Below are 17,171 nucleotides of genomic sequence, written 5' to 3'. Positions count from 1 at the left end.
AGGATATGACCCAGACAGACACCCCACATCTGGGTGCAACTCTTAGCCACAAACTGTGCATGGGAGCCCCCAACAGACACCGTGCACATGGTTTCAAATCGCACAGACAACTCGCACCTCAACATAACCCTGACAGACACCTTGCACTTGTGAGCACATGACAGACACCCTGCACCGGGGACTACCCTGAGAGACACCCTGCACCTGGGAGTGATCCAGACAGAGACATCACTCCTGGGTCACTCCCTGACAGACATCCCGCACCAGTGCGCGTACCTGATTTACACCGTGAGCCTCGGGGATTACGTGATAGACACCCAGCACCTGGGCGCGACACTGACAGACAGCTCACACTTGGTTGCTACCATGTAAGGCTACCCGCACACCTGAGTTCGACCCCCACAGAGAGCCCGTACCTCAGCATGACCCTGAGAGACACCCCATACCTGGGCGACAGGACAGTCACCTTGAACCTGGAGACTACCCTGATAGATTACCCTGAACCTGGGGAAGACCCTGGCAGACAACCATCACCTAGGCACACTCCTGAAAGACACCCAATGCCTGGGCATCCCTGAAAGACACCCTCTGCCTGGGAACACCCAGACAAGACACCCCAAACTGGGGGCGTGAACCTGACAAACACTGCATACCGGGTGGCCCACCAGACACCCAACACCTGGGGAATACCATGACAGACAACCCGCACATGGAAGCGACATTGACAGATAAGCGCACCTGGATGAGACCCTGATAGACAACCCGCACCTGGGTGCCCCTGACAGACACTGCCAAATGGGGGTGACTATACAGACACCCTACTCCTGCCTGCCCGAAACTGACAACCTGCCTCTAGTGGTGACCCTGATAGACACCCCATGCCTGACTGCACTGACTGCATTAATTTCCGTAGACTGCCAATTGAATGCTAGGAATGAATAGTGCTGCAAAAGTGTGATCAAGCCTGCTACAGGATAGTGTTCTTGATGTGTCTTTGAGCTCTCTGAGAGGAACTCAATCAGCAAGATGTTCCATGCTGTAACAGACTCTTCCAACAGATACTGCTTGTTTTTCTTACCCACAAAGGTGAAAGAAACAGACAGACTCCCTGAATGGGGACACACACCTCACCTTTCGGGAACCCAGATAGACAACCTGCGCCTGGGCACCCGTGATAGACAACCTGTGCCTTGGGGATACCCTGTCAGGCACCCAGCACCTGGGGCATGCCCAGACAGACACCAAGCATGTGGGGGCTTGCCTGACACCTAGCACTTCAGCATACCCAACAGACAACCCTAGCCTGGGGGCTACAACTGAGAGACAAACTTCACCTTAAAGAAACCGTGATAGATAGATACCACACACCTAGGCTTGACCCTGACTGACACCCCACACTAGGGCGCCCCAAACAGACACTAAGGAACTGGGGTAACACCGACAGGCACCCCAGACCCGAGGCGACCCTACAGACACCAATACATGGGTGCCACTGACAGACACCCTGAACTGGGGGTGGGGTGACCATGACAGACATCTTGCACCTGGGTGCAATCCTGAGAGACAACACATGCCTGGGTGCCCCTGACAGGAAACCTGGCCTCGGGGATACCCTGACAGACATCCCGCACCTAGATTCCTCTGACAGACACTGCAAACCTAGGGGCTACCTTGACAGACATCCCGCACCTGAGACTACCCCACAGACACCCCGCACCTGTGCGCCACTGATAGAAACCCTGTACCTGGAGGGGACACTGAGAGACACCCCACACCTAGGCACAATACCGACAGTCACCTGTTCCTGGGTGCCCCTGAAAGACACCCTACGCAAGTGGGTGTCCATGACAGAAACCTGAAACCTGTGGGAGACCCTAAAAGACACTCCACACCTGGGAGCGCATGACAGACTCCTCGCATCTGGGTGCTAACATGACAGACACCACGCTCGTGGAACAACCCTGATAGGTACCCCACTCCAGGACGTGACCCTGACAGAAACCATACTCCTGCTCCTGACTAACACCTTGACAGACACCCCAAACCTGGACACTACCCTGACAGACACCCCACACCTGGGTGTGACCCTAAAGACACCCCGGCACCTGGGCACCACTGACAGACACACCACACCTGGGGGCTACACTGACAGACATCCTTCACTTTAGGGAGGTCCTACTGACAACCAGCACCTGGTCACCCCTGACAGACACCAAGAACAGGGTATGACACAGATGGACACCCCACATCTGGGTGCAAATCAGAGCCACAACCTGTGCCTGGGAGCCCCCGACAGACACTGCACACCTGGTTTCACACCGCACAGACAACTTGCACCTCAACATAACCCTGACAGACGCCCCGCACTTGTGCGCACATGACAGACACCCTGCACCTGGGGCCTACCCTGACAGACACCCAGCACCTGGGAGTGAACCAGACAGAGACATCACTCCTGGGTCACTCCCTGACAGACATCCCGCATCAGGGCACACCTCGAACTTACACCGCGTGCCTCGGGGATAATGTGACAGACACCCTGCACCTGGGTTTGACCCTGACAGACAGCCCACACTTGGATGCTACCCTGACAGACTCCCTGCACACCTGGGTTCGACCCCCACAGAAAGCCCGCACCTCAGCATGACCCTGACAGACACCCCGTCCCTGGGCGCACATGAAAGTCACCCTGAACCTGGAGACTACCCTAATAGATTACCCTGCACCTGGGGACGACCCTGACAGACACCCAGCACCTAGGCACAACCCTGACAGACCCCTCCATGCCTGGACATGCCTGGAAAACACCTTCTGCCAGGGGACACCATTCAAGACACCACAAACTGTGTGTGTGGGGGGAAACCTGACAAGCACTGCATACCTGGTTGTCCTGCCAGACATCCTCCACCTGGGGGCTACCATGAGTGACATCCCGCACATCTAAGCGACCCTGACAGATACCCCGCACCTGGAAGAGACCCTGACAGACAAACCGCACCTGGGTGCCCCTGACAGACACCCCCACCTGGGGGTGACTATACAGACACCCTGCACCTTCCTGCCTGTGACAGACAGCCCGCGCCTAGTGGTGACCCTGACGACCCTGACAGACACCCACGCCTGAATGCACTGACAATCAGTGCTTGGGGGTGACCCTGACAAACACCCCACCCAGGGTGCAACACATGACTACTAGGGGTGACCCTGAGAGAGACACCCCATTCCTGAGTGCCCCTGGCAGACATCCAGTACATGGAGGATACCCCAACACACACCCCTAACCGGGGGTCAACCGGGGGTGAATTAGGGAGATGTTCCCATGTGTACCAGTCTATTTCACCAGAAACCGTTTTCTTGTGAGCTGCATTGGGCGCAATCAGTCATTTCCCCCATAGTCTACAAAACAGTCAATACAGAGCTTGGAGAATCTCAAAGTGTGGACAGTGAAAAACTGTGCCACTCACTACCACTTGGAAACTCATTGAGAACCTGCTGTCCTTTCTTCCTGGTGAAGAAAAGCTAAGATTCATTCCCTGTTCTATGAACCCTGCATTCATTTCCGTAGACTGCAAATTGAATGCTAGGAATGACTAGTGCTGCAAAAGCATGATCAAGCCTGCTACAGGATAGTGTTCTTGATGTGTCTTTGAGCTCTCTGAGAGGAACTCAATCAGTGAGTGAGATGTTCCATGCTGTAACAGACTCTTCCAACAGACACTGCTTGTTTTTCTTACCAGCAAAGGTGAAAGAAACAGTCATTTCTCCTATCTTCTCAAAAGCAGTCACTATGGACTTTGGAGAATTTTCAAAGTGCAGTCAGTGCCAAGGTAGGTGCTCCACACGTTACAACTTCACAACTCATTGGGGAGAATGTTCTGTTCATTCTTGCTGCAAAAGAGGAAGCCAAGATTCAAACCCTGTTCAGTGAGCCCTGCGTTCACTTCTACAGAGGCGTGATTTTGAAAGCTGCAAGTGAAGAGTCCTGCAAAGGGTGAGAAAGCGTGTCACAGGACAATGCTCTTAATGTCTCCTTGAGCTCTCTGAGGTAACTATCTAATCAGGGCGATGTACCAGTCTATTTCACCAGAAACTGTTTTCTTGTGACCCGCATTGGGTGCAGTCAGTCATTTCTCCCAAGTCTAGAGAACAGTCACTACAGAGCTTGCAGAATCTCAAAGTGCAGACAGTGACAACATGTGCCACTCATCCCTTACCACTTTGAAACTCATTGACAACCTGCTGTTCTTTCTTCCTGGTAAAAAAAGAAGCCAAGATTCATTCCCTGTTCTATGAGCTCTGCATTCATTGCTGTAGACTGAGAAGTGAATGCTGGGAGTGAATGGTGCTGCAAAAGCCTGTGAGATAGCCTGATGCAGGGCAGTGCTGTAGGTGTCTCTTTGAGCTCTCTGAGGGGAATAATCACTTAGGTGTGCCCTGCTGTAACAGCCTCTTCCAACAGGCACTGTTTTTTGTTTGTTTGTTTCTCCCCTGCATGAGGTGAAATCAGTCAGTGCTCCCAGGAGCCCCTACCAGTCACCCCCTAAGGTGTACCTTGGGGCTACCTTGGTACACACATTGCGCCTGGAAGTGACCCTCACAGACACCCCGCACCCAGTGGCGATCCTGACAGACACCTTGCACGTGTGTGCACACTGATAGACTCCCCGTTTCTGTGTGCTCCTGACAGACACCCCACACTTGAGACCCCCTGATACACCTCCCACACCTGGACTCTACTCTGACAGACAACCACATGGGGGCTACCCTGAGAGACACCACACAACTGAGGATGACCCTACAGACACCCAGCAGCTGGTCACTCCTGACAGACTCCCCGAATGGGGGGGACACACCTCACCTTTGCCGAACCCTGATAGACAACCCGCGCCAGGTAAGCCCCAGTAGACAACCTATGCCTCGGGGATACCCTGACATGCAACCCACGCCTGGGGGATGCCCCGACAGACACCAGGCATGTGGGGGCTACCCTGACACCTAGCACTTCAGTGCACTGATCAGACAACCCTCACCTGGTGGCTACCCTGAAAGACAGACACCCTTTACCTGAAAGCAACGCTGATTGAGAGATACCACACACTTAGGCTTGTCCCTGACACTCACCCCACACTAGGGCGCCCAAAACAGACACCAAGGAACTGGGGTAACCCTCACAGGCACCCCAGACCCGAAGGTGACCTAACAGACACCAACACCTGGGTGCCTCTGACAGACACCCAGAACTGGGGGTGGGGTGACCATGACAGACATCTTGCACCTGGGTGCAATCCTGAGAGACAACACATGCCTGGGTGCCCCTGACAGGAAACCTGGCCTCGGGGATACCCTGACAGACACCCCGCACCTAGGTTCCCCTGACAGACACTGCAAACCTGGGGTTACCCTGACAGACATCCCGCACCTGAGAGCTACCCCACAGACACCCCGCACCTGTGTGCCCGACAGAACCGTGTACCTGTAGGGGACACTGAGAGACACCCCACACCTAGGCGTGACAGCGACAGACACCCTGTTCCTGGGTGCCCCTGAAAGACACCCTACGCAAGTGGGTGTCCATGACAGAAACCTGAAACCTGTGGGTGACCCTAAAAGACTCTCCACACCTGGGAGCGCCTGACAGACACCTCATATCTGGGTGCTAACGTGACCGACACCACACACGTGGAAGAAACCCTGATAGGTACCCCACTCTAGAACGTGACCCTGACAGACACCATACTCCTGCCGCTGATAAACACCAATGGGGAAATATAAGAGATAGACACCTGCAGCCATGATGCACTACTTGTGAAGCTTTCCCCATGAAGGTGGGGAACATGGGCTAGAACCTGGGTCCTTGCTCACTGTAATATGTGCGGCCAAGCAGGGGCACCACCACTTGGCTCCATCATTCTTTAGTTTAGAGGGTACCATGGAGGGAGTGTGAAAGAGAGAGTAGACAGACAGGAAGGAGATGCACCACTGCACCACTACACCTTCCATCAGGTTCCCCCAGGCCAGCCGGTTGCACTTTAAGGCTCAGCTCAGCTTTCATCTCCTGCAGGAAGAGGAAGCCCTTTCTGACTGCCAGTGAAGGTCGGGTACCTCTCAGGTAGGGCAGCCACCTGAGACACCCCAAAAGATTGGAAGGTACTTAGGTAGATACAGGCATCCTTCAAACTTTATTTCTTGACCTGTATGGTTACTGGATAATTGGAGTGCTAAGCTTCCTACCTAGGCCATCTATCTACCAATTAGAGGATGACTCCTTTTGGACACTGGCCACAGGTGTTTCTACTTCCAGTTCCACTGATGGGTGTGTTAGGCCCAGGCCTTTGTCTAGCTGGCTTCTGTACAAAGGGTTTACTGCTAATGCCAATAGAGTGGGGAAAAGTCAGTGGACTCAGGGCCCTGTGACTTTCCTCCAGGTCCCATGATGGGTTCCTGGGTCCCTTGAGGGGATCCTGCTACTTGCAAGGCTTGAACCCATGTCCCTTGTGCTTGAATCCAGGTCCCGCCCCCTCGAAGAAGCTTGAACCCAGGTCACAACACTTTGGGGCTTGAACCCAGGCTCCATTACCATGAGGCTTGAACCTGGGTCACCACCCCTTGGATGTTGGAACCAGGGCCTGCCCCCTCAATTCTTGAACAAAGGTCCTGCCTTTGCTAGGCTTGAACCAGGGATTGACCCCGTGAAGCTTAAATGCGAGCCTTGGCCCCTCAAAGCTTGAACAAGGGTCTCACCCCCTTGGGGCTTAAACCTGGGTCCTGACTTTGCTAATATTGTACCTGGGTTCTGCCCCCTCAGGGCTTGTACGCTGGCACTGCCCATATGATGCTCAAACCCAGGTCCTGCCCCTGATGGTTTAAGAAAGGCCCTGCCCGCCCTGAGGCTTGAAACTGTCTCCTGCAATCACCAGGCTTGAACCCAAGCAGTGTGCCCTCCATGCTTGAACAAGTATCCAGACCCTGAAAGGCTTGAACCCAGGTAATGCCCCACAATCTGGATCCCGGGTACCGTACCCATGAAGCTTGAACCTGGGTTTTGTGAGGCTTTAACCTGGTCCCACCCCAAGAGGCTTGAACCCGGAATCAGCCCACTCGATGCTTGAACAAGGGTCCCACCCCAGCAATGTTTGAACATAAGTCAAGCCCCAACGAGTCATGAACCCGGGTCCACACCTGGGAGGCTTGAACTCCTGTCCTGTCCCCTCAGGCTTGAACCTGGGTCCTGCCCACGTGAGGCTTGAATTAATGCCCTGCCCCATGAGGCTTAAACCTGGGTACTGCCCCCACCAGAGGCTTGAACTCAGGTCCCGCCCCCTTGAGGATTGAACATGGGTCCTGCACCCCTATCCCCTAGGCTTAAAAAACTGTCCCAGTCCTGCTAGGCTTAAATCTGGGCCCTACCTCCACTAGGATGGAACCCGGGAGGCTTGAAACTGAGTCCTTGCACTCTGTAGTGTATATGCTTCACCAAGTACACCAACACCAGGCCCTCCTCAACCCCTAGTAACTTTTTTTCTATGTAGTTATTTTTGCCTTAAAAAAACAAACATAATTTTGCTAAAATAATGCACTCAGCAACTTAGCCATTGTGCTCTCTCTCCAGCTCTATTCCTTTTTTAAAAATATATCTGTATTTTTAAATTATATTTATTTATTGGTAGGTAGTAATTGACATGGTATAGGGAGATAGAAGAGAGAGACCCCTGTAGCCCTGCTTCACCACTCGTGAAGCTTTCCCCCTGCAGGACCAGGGGCTCGAAAGTGGGTCTTTGCACACTGTAACATGTGAGCCCAGTCAGGTGTGTCACCACATGATCCCTTTATTCTTTACTTTAGAGGAAAACATGGAGGGAGTGAGAAAGGCATAGTAGACAGAAAGGAGTTGCAACACTGCACTGCTCCACCTCTCATCAACTTTCCCCGTGCCTCCCAGCTGCTCTTTAAGGCACACCTCAATAGTCCTCTCCTACAGGAAGAGGAAACCCTTCCTCTTCTTGCCATTCCAGGTCAGGTACCTCTCATGCAGGGCAGCCATTGAGACACCCCAAATGTCTAGAGGGCTCTTAGGTGGATGCAGGCATTCTTGAAACCTTACTTCTCGACCTGTATGGTGGCTGGATATTTGAAGCACTAGCTCGCTAGTTAAGCCAACTGTCTACCAATGAGAGGATGACTCCTTTTGGCCTCTGGCCACAGGTGTTTCCACTACAAATTCCATAGGTGGGGGTGTTAGGCACTGGCCTTAGGCTAGCTGGCTTCTGGCCAAAGCTTGTACTGCTAATGCAAATGGAGTGTGGTAAAGCCAGTTGTCCCTGGGTTCCATGATCAGCCTCAGTGTCCCCTGAGCGGTTTCTGGGTCCGTGAGAGGCCCCCGCTTCCCGCGAGGCTCTACCCTGATCCCTTGAGCCTTGAACCTGGGTCCCGCCCCCCAGAAAGCTTCAACTTGTGTCCTGCACACTCAAAGGCTTGATCAATGGTCCAGTCCCCACTTGCACTGAACCCAGGTCTTGCCCCCACTATGGTTGAATCTAGGTCTGCACCCTGGAGGCTTGAACTCGGGAGGCTTGAACATGAATCCTTGCACTCTGTAATGTATGTGCTTTAGCAGATAACAACAACACTGACCCCCTCTCAAGTGAGCTACTTTGCATACCCCTAGGCACTTTGTTCTATGCAGTTCTTTTAGCCTTTAATAACACAAACATAATTTTGCTAAGTTTATATACTCATCAACTCAGCCATTATGCTATTTCTCCAGCTCTATTCCTCTTTTTAAATGTATAAATATGTATATTTAAATTATATTTATTTATTGTTAGAAGCAGGCAGAAATTTAGAGGCAATGGAGAAATAGAGGAGATAGACACCTGCAGCCATGCTGCACCACTTGTGAAGCATTCCCCCTGAAGGTGGGGACCATGGGCTAAAAACTGGGTCCTTGCTCACTATAACATGTGTGGCCAAGCAGGTGCACCACCACTTGACCCCATCATTCTTAAGTTTAGCGGGAAAAATGGAGGGAGTGAGAAAGGAAGAGTAGACAGACAGACAGGAAGGAGATGCAACACTGCACAACTAAACCTTCCATCAAGTTCTCCCAGGCCACCCAATGCACTTAAAGGCTCAGCTCAGCTCTCATCTCCTGCAGGAAGAGGAAGCCCTTCCTGAATGCCAGTGAAGGTCAGGTACCTCTCAGGTAGGGCAGCCACCTGAGACACCCCACAATATTGGAGGGCACTTAGGCAGATGCAGACACCCTTCAAACTTTATTTCTTGACCTGTATGGTACTGGATAATCGGAGTGCTAAGCTTGCTACCTAGGCCAACTCTCTACCAATTAGAGGATGACTCCTTATGGCCACTGGCCAAAGGTGTTTCTACTTCAAATTCCACTGATGGGTGTGTTAGGCCCAGGCCTTAGTCTAGCTGGCTTCTGGACACAGGGTTTACTGCTAATGCCAATAGAGTGGGGTAATGTCAGTGGACTCTGGGCCCTGTGACTTTCCTCTGGGTCCCATGATGGGTTCGTGGGTACCTTGAGGGGTCCCCGCTTGCCACGAGGCTTGAACCCATGTCCCTTGAAGCTTGAATCCAGGTTCCATCCCCTTGAAGAAGCTTGAACCCGGGTCCCAACCCCTTGAGGCTTGAACCTGGTACAGACTCCTGGGATGTTTGAACCAGGCCTGCTCCCTCAATTCTTGAACAAAGGTCCTGCCCCAGCTAGGTTTGAACCAGGGATTGCCCACTTGATGCTTAAACCCAAGCATTGGCCCCCAATGCTTGAACAAGGGTCTCCCCCCTCAAGGCTTGAACATGTGCCCTGATTTGCTAGTCTTGTACCCGGGTTTTGCCCCAAGGGGATTGTACCCAGGCACTGCCCATATGAGGCTTGAACCCAGGTCCTGCCCCCGAGGCTTGAACAAAGGCCCTTTTCCCCTGAGGCTTGAAACTGGCTCCTCCAGTTGCCAGGCTTGAACCCAAGTGATGTGCCCTCCATGCTTGAACAAAGATCCAGCCCCTAAAATGCTTGAAACCAGGTAATGCCCCACAATCTGGATCCTGGGTGCCGTCCACATGAAGCTTGAACCCGGGTTTTGTGAATCTTTAACCTGGGTCCCACCCCAACAGGCTTGAACCCAGAATCAGCCCACTCAATGCTTGAACAAGGTTCCTGCCCCTGCAGGGCTTGAACACAAGTCAAGCCCCAGTGAGTCTTGAACCCGGTTCTGCACCTGGGAGGCTTGAACTCCTGTCCCGTCCGCTCAGGCTTGAACCTGGGTCCACGTGAGGGTTGAATTAATGCCCTGCCCCATGAGGCTTAAACCTGGGTACTGCCCCCACCAGAGGCTTGAACTCAGGGCCCGCCCCCTTAATACTTGAATATGGGTCCCAGTCCCCATCCCTCAGGCTTGAAACACAGTCCCAGCCCTGCTAGGCTTGAATCTGGGCCATACGTCCTCTAGGATGGAACCCAGGAGGCTTGAACATGAGTCCTTGCACTCTGTAGTGTATATGCTTCACCAGGTACACCAACACTGGGGCCTCCTCAAGAGAGCTACTTTGCTCACCCCTAGTAACTTTTTTTCTATGTAGTTCTTTTTGCCTTTAATAACACGAACATAATGTTGCTAAAATAATGCACTCAGAAACTTAGCCATGGTGCTATCTCTCCAGCTCTATTCCTTTTTAAAAATATATCTATATTTTTAATTATATTTATTTATTGGTAGGTAGTAACTGACAGGGAATAGGGAGACAGAAAAGAGAGACCCCTGCAGCCCTGCTTCATGACTCGTGAAGCTTTCCCCCTGCAGGTTGGGACCAGGGACTCGAAAGTGGGTCTTTGCACACTGTAACATGTGAGCCCAGTCAGGTGTGTCACCACCTGGCCCCATTATTCTTTAGTTTAGTGGGAAACATGGAGGAAGTGAGAAAGGCATAGTAGACAGACAGACATAAAGGAGTTGCAACACTGCACAGCTCCACCTCAAGTCGAGTTTCCCCCGACTACCCAGCTGCTCTTTAAGGCTCACCTCAACTGTCCTCTCCTGCACGATGAGGAAGCCCTTCCTCTTCTTGCCACTCCAGGTCAGTTACCTCTCAGGCAGGGCAGCCACCTGAGACACTCCAAATGTCTGGAGGGCTCTTAGGTGGATGCAGGCATTCTTTAAACCTTACTTCTTGACCTGTATTGTTGCTGGATATTTGAAGCGCTAGCTCACTAGCTAGGCCAACTCTCTGCCAATGAGAGGATGACTCCTTTTGGCCTCTGGCCACAGGTGTTTCCACTACAAATTCCACAGGTGGCAGTGTTAGGCACAGGCTTTAGTCTAGCTGGCTTCTGGCCACAGCTTGTACTGCTAATGCAAATGGAGTGTGGTAAAGCCAGTAGTCCCTGGGTTCCATGATTAGCCTCTGTGTCCCCTGAGCGGTTTCTGGGTCTGGGAGTGGCCCCCACTTCCCACTAGGCTGCACCCTGGTCCCTTGAGGCTAGATCCTGGGTGCCGCCTCCACAAGGCTTGAACTTGTATCCTGCACACTCAAAGGCTTGACCATGGTTCAGTCCTTGAGCCTTGACCTTGGTCCTGCCCCCACAAGGCTTGAACTTGGGTCCTGCCACTCAAAGGATTGGTGAATGGTCCAGTCCACACTAGCACTAAAGCCAGATGATGCCCCCGCTTGGTTGAATCCAGTTCCTGCCCCCAGTAGGCTTGAACCCAGGAGGCTTGAACCTGAGTCCTTGGACTCTGTAATGCATGTGCTTCAGAGGGGCCACAACACCGGCCCCCCCGCCAGGTGAGCTACTTTGCACACCCATAGGCACTGTTTTCTATGCAGTGCTTTTAGCCTTTAGTAACACAAACATAATTTTCCTAAGTTAATATACTCAGCAACTCAGCCATTAGGCTATCCCTCCAGCTCTATTCGTCTTTTTAAATGTATAAATATGTATATTTAAATTATATTTATTGGATAGAAGCAGGTAGAAATTTAGAGCCAATGGGGAAATAGAGGAGATAGATACCTGCAGCCATGCTTCTCCACTTGTGAAGCTTTACCCCTGAAAGTGGGGACCAGGGGCTAGAACCTGGGTCCTTGCTCACTGTAACATATGCGCCCAAGCAGGGCACCACTACTTGGCCCCATCATTCTTTAGTTAGAGGGAAACATAGAGGGAGTGAGAAAGGGAGAGTAGACTGAGAGAAAGGAGATGCACCAGTGCACCACTACACCTTCCATCAAGTTCCCTCAGGCCACCTGGTTGCCCTTTAAGGCTCAGCTCAGCTCTCATCTCTGCAGGAAGAGGAAGCCCTTCCTGAATGCCAGTGAAGGTCAGGTACCTCTCAGGTAGGACAGCCACTTGAGACACCCCAAAAGATTGGAGGGCACTTAGGTAGATGCAGACATCCTTCAAACTTTATTTCTTCACCTGTATGGTTACTGGATAATTGGAGTGCTAAGCTTGCTACCTAGGCCAACTCTCTACCAATTAGAGGATGTCTCCTTATGGCCACTGGCCCCATGTGTTTCTACTTCAAATTCTTCTGATGGGTATGTTAGGCCCAGACCTTAGTCTAGCTGGCTTCTCAACACAGGGTTTACTGCTAATGCCAATGGAGTGGGAAAAAGTCAGTGGACTCTGGCCCTGTGACTTGCCTCCAGATTCTATGATGGGTTCCTGGGACCCTTGAGGGGTCCTGTTTCCTGCAAGGCTTGAACTCATGTCCCTTGAAGCTTGAATCCAGGTCCCACCCCCTTGAAGAAGCTTGATCCCAGGTCACAACCCCTTGAGGCTTGAAGCCAGGCCCCGCCCCCATTAGGCTTGAACTTGGGTCACCCCCCAGGGGTGTTTGAACCAGGTCCCACTCCCTCAATGCTTGAACAAAGGTCCTGCCCCAGCTAGGCTTGAACCTGGGATTGCCCCCTTGAAGCTTAAACCTGAGCCTTGACCCCTCAATGCTTGAACCTGGGTCCTGCCCTTGCTAGTCTTATACCATTCTGTCCCCAAGGGGCTTGTACCTGGGCACTCCCCATATGAGGCTAGAACCCAGGTCCTGCCCCTGAGGCTTGAACAAATACCCGCCCCCCTGAGGCTTGAAACTGGCTCCTGCACCCACCAGGCTTAAACCCAAGCAATGAGACCTCGATGCTTGTACAAGTATCCAGCCCCTGAAAGGCTTGAACACAGGTATTGCCCGCATAATCTGGATCCCGGGTTCATTCGCCATGAAGCTTGTACCCGGGTTTTGTGAGGCTTTAACCTGGGTCCCACCCCAGGAGGCTTGAACATGGACTCAGCCAACTTGATGCTTGAAAAGGGTCCCACCCCTGCAAGGCAACCAGGTATGCAGTGTCTGTCAGGTTCGCCCACTCTAGTTTGCTGTGTCTGTCTGGATTTCCCCTGGCACAGGGAATCTTTCAGGGACACCCAGGCAAGGGGTGTCTGTCAGGGTTGTGTCTAGGTGTTGGATGTCTGTCAGGGTTTTCCCCAGTTGTAGGGTATCTATCAGGGTAGTCTCCAGGTTCAGGGTGACTGTCATGTGTGCCCAGGTACGAGGTGTCTGTCAGGGTCACGCTGAGTTTCAGACTGTCTGTGGGGGTTGAACCTATGTGCAGGGTGCCTGTCAGTGTAGCACCGAGGTGTGGGCTGTGTGACAGTCATACCCAGGTGCTAGGTGTTTGAAAATGTATCCCCGAGACACGCGGTGTAAATCAGAGGCGCGCCCTGGTGCGGGATGTCTGTCAGTGGGAGTCCAGGAATGATGTCTCTGTCTGGGTCACTTCCAGGTGCTGGGTGTCAGTAGAGTCACCCACAGGTGTGGGGTGTCTGTCAGTGTAGCCCTCAGGTGTAGTTTGTCTTTCAGGGGTGCCCTAGTGCCGGGGTGTCTTTAGGGTCGCACCCAGGTGTGGGGTGTCTGTCAAGGAAGTGTCCAGGTTTGGAGTGTCTTTCAAGGTAACCAGGAGGTGTGTGGTGTTTGTGAGGGGCAGGCATATGGTGTCTGTCAGGGTCACATCCAGGTGTGGAGTATTTATCAGGGTCACTTCCACGTGCATGGTGTCTGTCAGGTTAGCACCCAGATGTGGAGTTTCTGTCAGGCGCTCCCAGGTGTGGAGTGTCTTTTAGGGTCACTCACAGGTTTCAGATTTCTGTCATGGAAACCCACTTGTGTAGGGTGTCTTTGAGGGGCACCCAGAAACAGGGTGTCTGTCGGTGTTATGCCTAGGTGTGGGGTGTCTCTCAGTGTCCCCTTCAATGGGTGTATATCAGGGGAGTACAGGTAGGAGATGTCTGTAAGGTAGCCCTCAGGTGCTGGATGTCTGTCAAGGTGGACCCCAGGTTTGCGGTGTCTGTCAGGGGTGCCTAAGTACGGGGTGTCTGTAAGGGTATCCCCAAGGCCAGGTTTCCTGTCAGGGGCACCCAGGCACGGGTTGTCTCTCAGGTTTGCGCCCAGTTTGGGGTGTATGTCTGGGTGTCCCATGGCACAGGGTGTCTTTCAGGGATGCCCAGGCATGGAGTGTCTGGCAGGGTTGTGCCTAGGTGCTGGGTGTCTGTCAGGGTCGTGCCCAGGTGCAGGGTATCTATCAGGGTAGTCTCCAGGTTAAAGGTGACTGTCATGTGTGTCCAGGTACGGAATGTCTGTCAGAGTCACGCTGAGTGTGGTCTGTTTTTGGGGGTTGAACCCAGGTGAGCGGGGTGCATGTTAGGGTAGCACCCAAGTGTGGGCTGTCTGTCAGGGTCGCGCCTAGGTGCAGGGTGTCTGTCAAGGTATCCCTGAGAAACGTGCCTAGGTGTGGGACGTCTCTCAGTGTCCCCTCCAAGTACAGGGTATATATCAGGGGAGCACTGGTGGGAGGTGTCTGTAGGGTAGCCCTCAGGTGCTGGATGTCTGTCAAGGTGGCCCCCAGGTGGCCCCGAAGGTGGTGCGGTTTCTGTCAGGGGAACCTAGGTGCGGGGTGTTTGTAAGGGTATCCCTGAGGCCAGGTTGCCTGTCAGGGGCGCCCAGGCACAGGTTGTCTCTCAGTTTTGCACCCACTTGTGAGATGTCTGTCAGGGTCACCCCCCAGTTCTGGGTGGCACCCAGGTGTCTGTAGGGTCACCCTCACGTGTGGGTTGCCTTTGAGGGTCAAACAAGTTGGGGTGTCTGTCAGCGTCAAGGACAGGTGTGTGGAATCTATCAGGCTTGCTTTCAGGTACACGGTATCTGTCAGGATAGCCCCAAGGCGAGGGTTGTCTGTTAGTTGCGCTGAAGTGCCGGGTCTCTGTGTAGCCCCCATGTGCCTGGTGTCTGTCTGGGTATTACCCAGGTGTGGAGTGGTAATGAGGGCACAGTTTTTCACTGTCCACACTGAGATTCTTCAAGCTCTGTAGTGACTTTTTTCCAGACTATGGGAGAAATGACTGACTGCGCTCAATGTGGGTCACAAGGAAACTGTTTGGGGGGAAATAGACAGGTAAACCTGGGAACATCTCCCTGATTCATCCTTGGTTCACCGCCAGAATGGGGGGTGTGTGGGGTATCCTCCATGTACTGGGTGTCTGTCAAATTTACTCAGTCGCAGGGTGTCTGTCAGCATCACCCCCAGGAGTGGGGTGTCTGTAGGTGTTGTGCCCTGTGTGGGGTGTTGTTAGGGTCACCCCCAGGCACTGATTGTCAGTGCTGTCAGGTGCTGGGTGTCTATTAGGTTCTACACTAGGGGTGGGATGTCTGTATAGTCACCCTTACGTGCAGGGTGTCTGTCAGGTACATCCAGGTGTGGGATGTCTGGCAGGCCACCAGGTATGCACTGTTTGTCTGGTCCCCCCCACCAGTTTGGGTTGTCTTGTCTGGGTGTTCCCTGGCAGAGGGTGTCTTTCAGGCATGCCCAAGCATGGGGGGGGTCTGTCAGGGTTGTGCCTAGGTGCTGGGTGTCTGTCAGGGTCGTCCCCAGGTACAGGGTAATCTATCAGGGTAGTCTCCAGGTTCTGGGTGACTGTAATGTACGCCCAGGTCATGCTGCAATGTGGGCTGTGTGGGGGTTGAACCCAGGTGAACGGGGTGCCTGTCATGGTAGCACCCAAGTGTGGGCTGTCTGTCAGGGTCGCGCCCAGGTGCAAGGTGTCTGTCAAGGTATCCCCAAGACACGCGGTGTAAGTCAGGGGCGTGCTCTGGTGCCAGATGTCTGTCAGGGGGAGTAGAGGAAAGATGTCTCTGTCTGGGTTACTCCCAGGTGTAGGGTGTCTGTCATGTGCACACAGGTGCGGGGTGTGTCAGAATCATGTTGAGGTGTGATTTGTCTGTGTTGTTCGAACACAGGTACAAGGTGTCTGTCACATGCTCCCAGACACAAGTTGTTGCTCAGAGTAGCACCCAGGTGTGGGGTGTCTGTCAGAATAGTGTCCAGATATGGGGTGTCTTGTCAAGGTATCCAGCAGGTGCACAGTGTTTTTGAGGGGCAGGCATATGTAGTCTTTTAGGACTCCTACTTTTAGGAGTGTCTTTTAGGGTCGCCCACAGGTTTCAGGTTTCTGTCATGGACACCCACTTGTGTAGTGTGTTTTTCAGGGGCACCCAGGAACAGGGTGTCTGTCGGTGTTGCGCCTAGGTGTGGGGTGTCTCTCAGTGTCCCCTCCAGGTACAGGGTGTCTATCAGGAGTGCACATGTGCAGGGTGTCTGTAGGGTAGCCCTCAGGTGCCGGATATCTGTCAAGGTGGCCCCCTTATGTTTGCGGTGTTTGTTTGGGGCGCCAAGGTGTGGGGTGTCTGTAAGGGTTTCCCTGAGGCCAGGTTGCCTGTCAGGGCCACCCTGGCATGGGTTGTCACTCAGGTTTGCTCCCAGTTTCGAGAAATCTGTCAGGGTCACCCCCCCCAGTTCTGGGTGGCACCCAGGTGTTGATGTCTGTAGGGTCGCCCTCAGGTGTGGGGTTCCTGTGAGGGTTGAATAAGTTGGGGTGTCTGTCAGCGTTGAGCTCAGGTGCATGGTATCTATCAGGGTTGCTTTCAGGTACAGGGTCTCTGTCTGGGTAGCCCTTAGGCGAGGGTTGTCTGTTCGGTGCGCCGAAGTTCTGAGTGTCAGGATAGCCCCCATGTGCCTGGTGTCTGTCTGGGCATCCCCCAGGCATGGAGTGATAATGACTGGCACAGTTTTTCACTGTTTACACTGAGATTCTTAAAGCTCTGTAGTGA

The sequence above is a fragment of the Erinaceus europaeus genome, chromosome 6, assembly GCF_950295315.1.
Source record: "Erinaceus europaeus chromosome 6, mEriEur2.1, whole genome shotgun sequence".
NCBI lineage: Eukaryota > Metazoa > Chordata > Mammalia > Eulipotyphla > Erinaceidae > Erinaceus > Erinaceus europaeus.
This window is presented reverse-complemented; position numbering follows the sequence as displayed.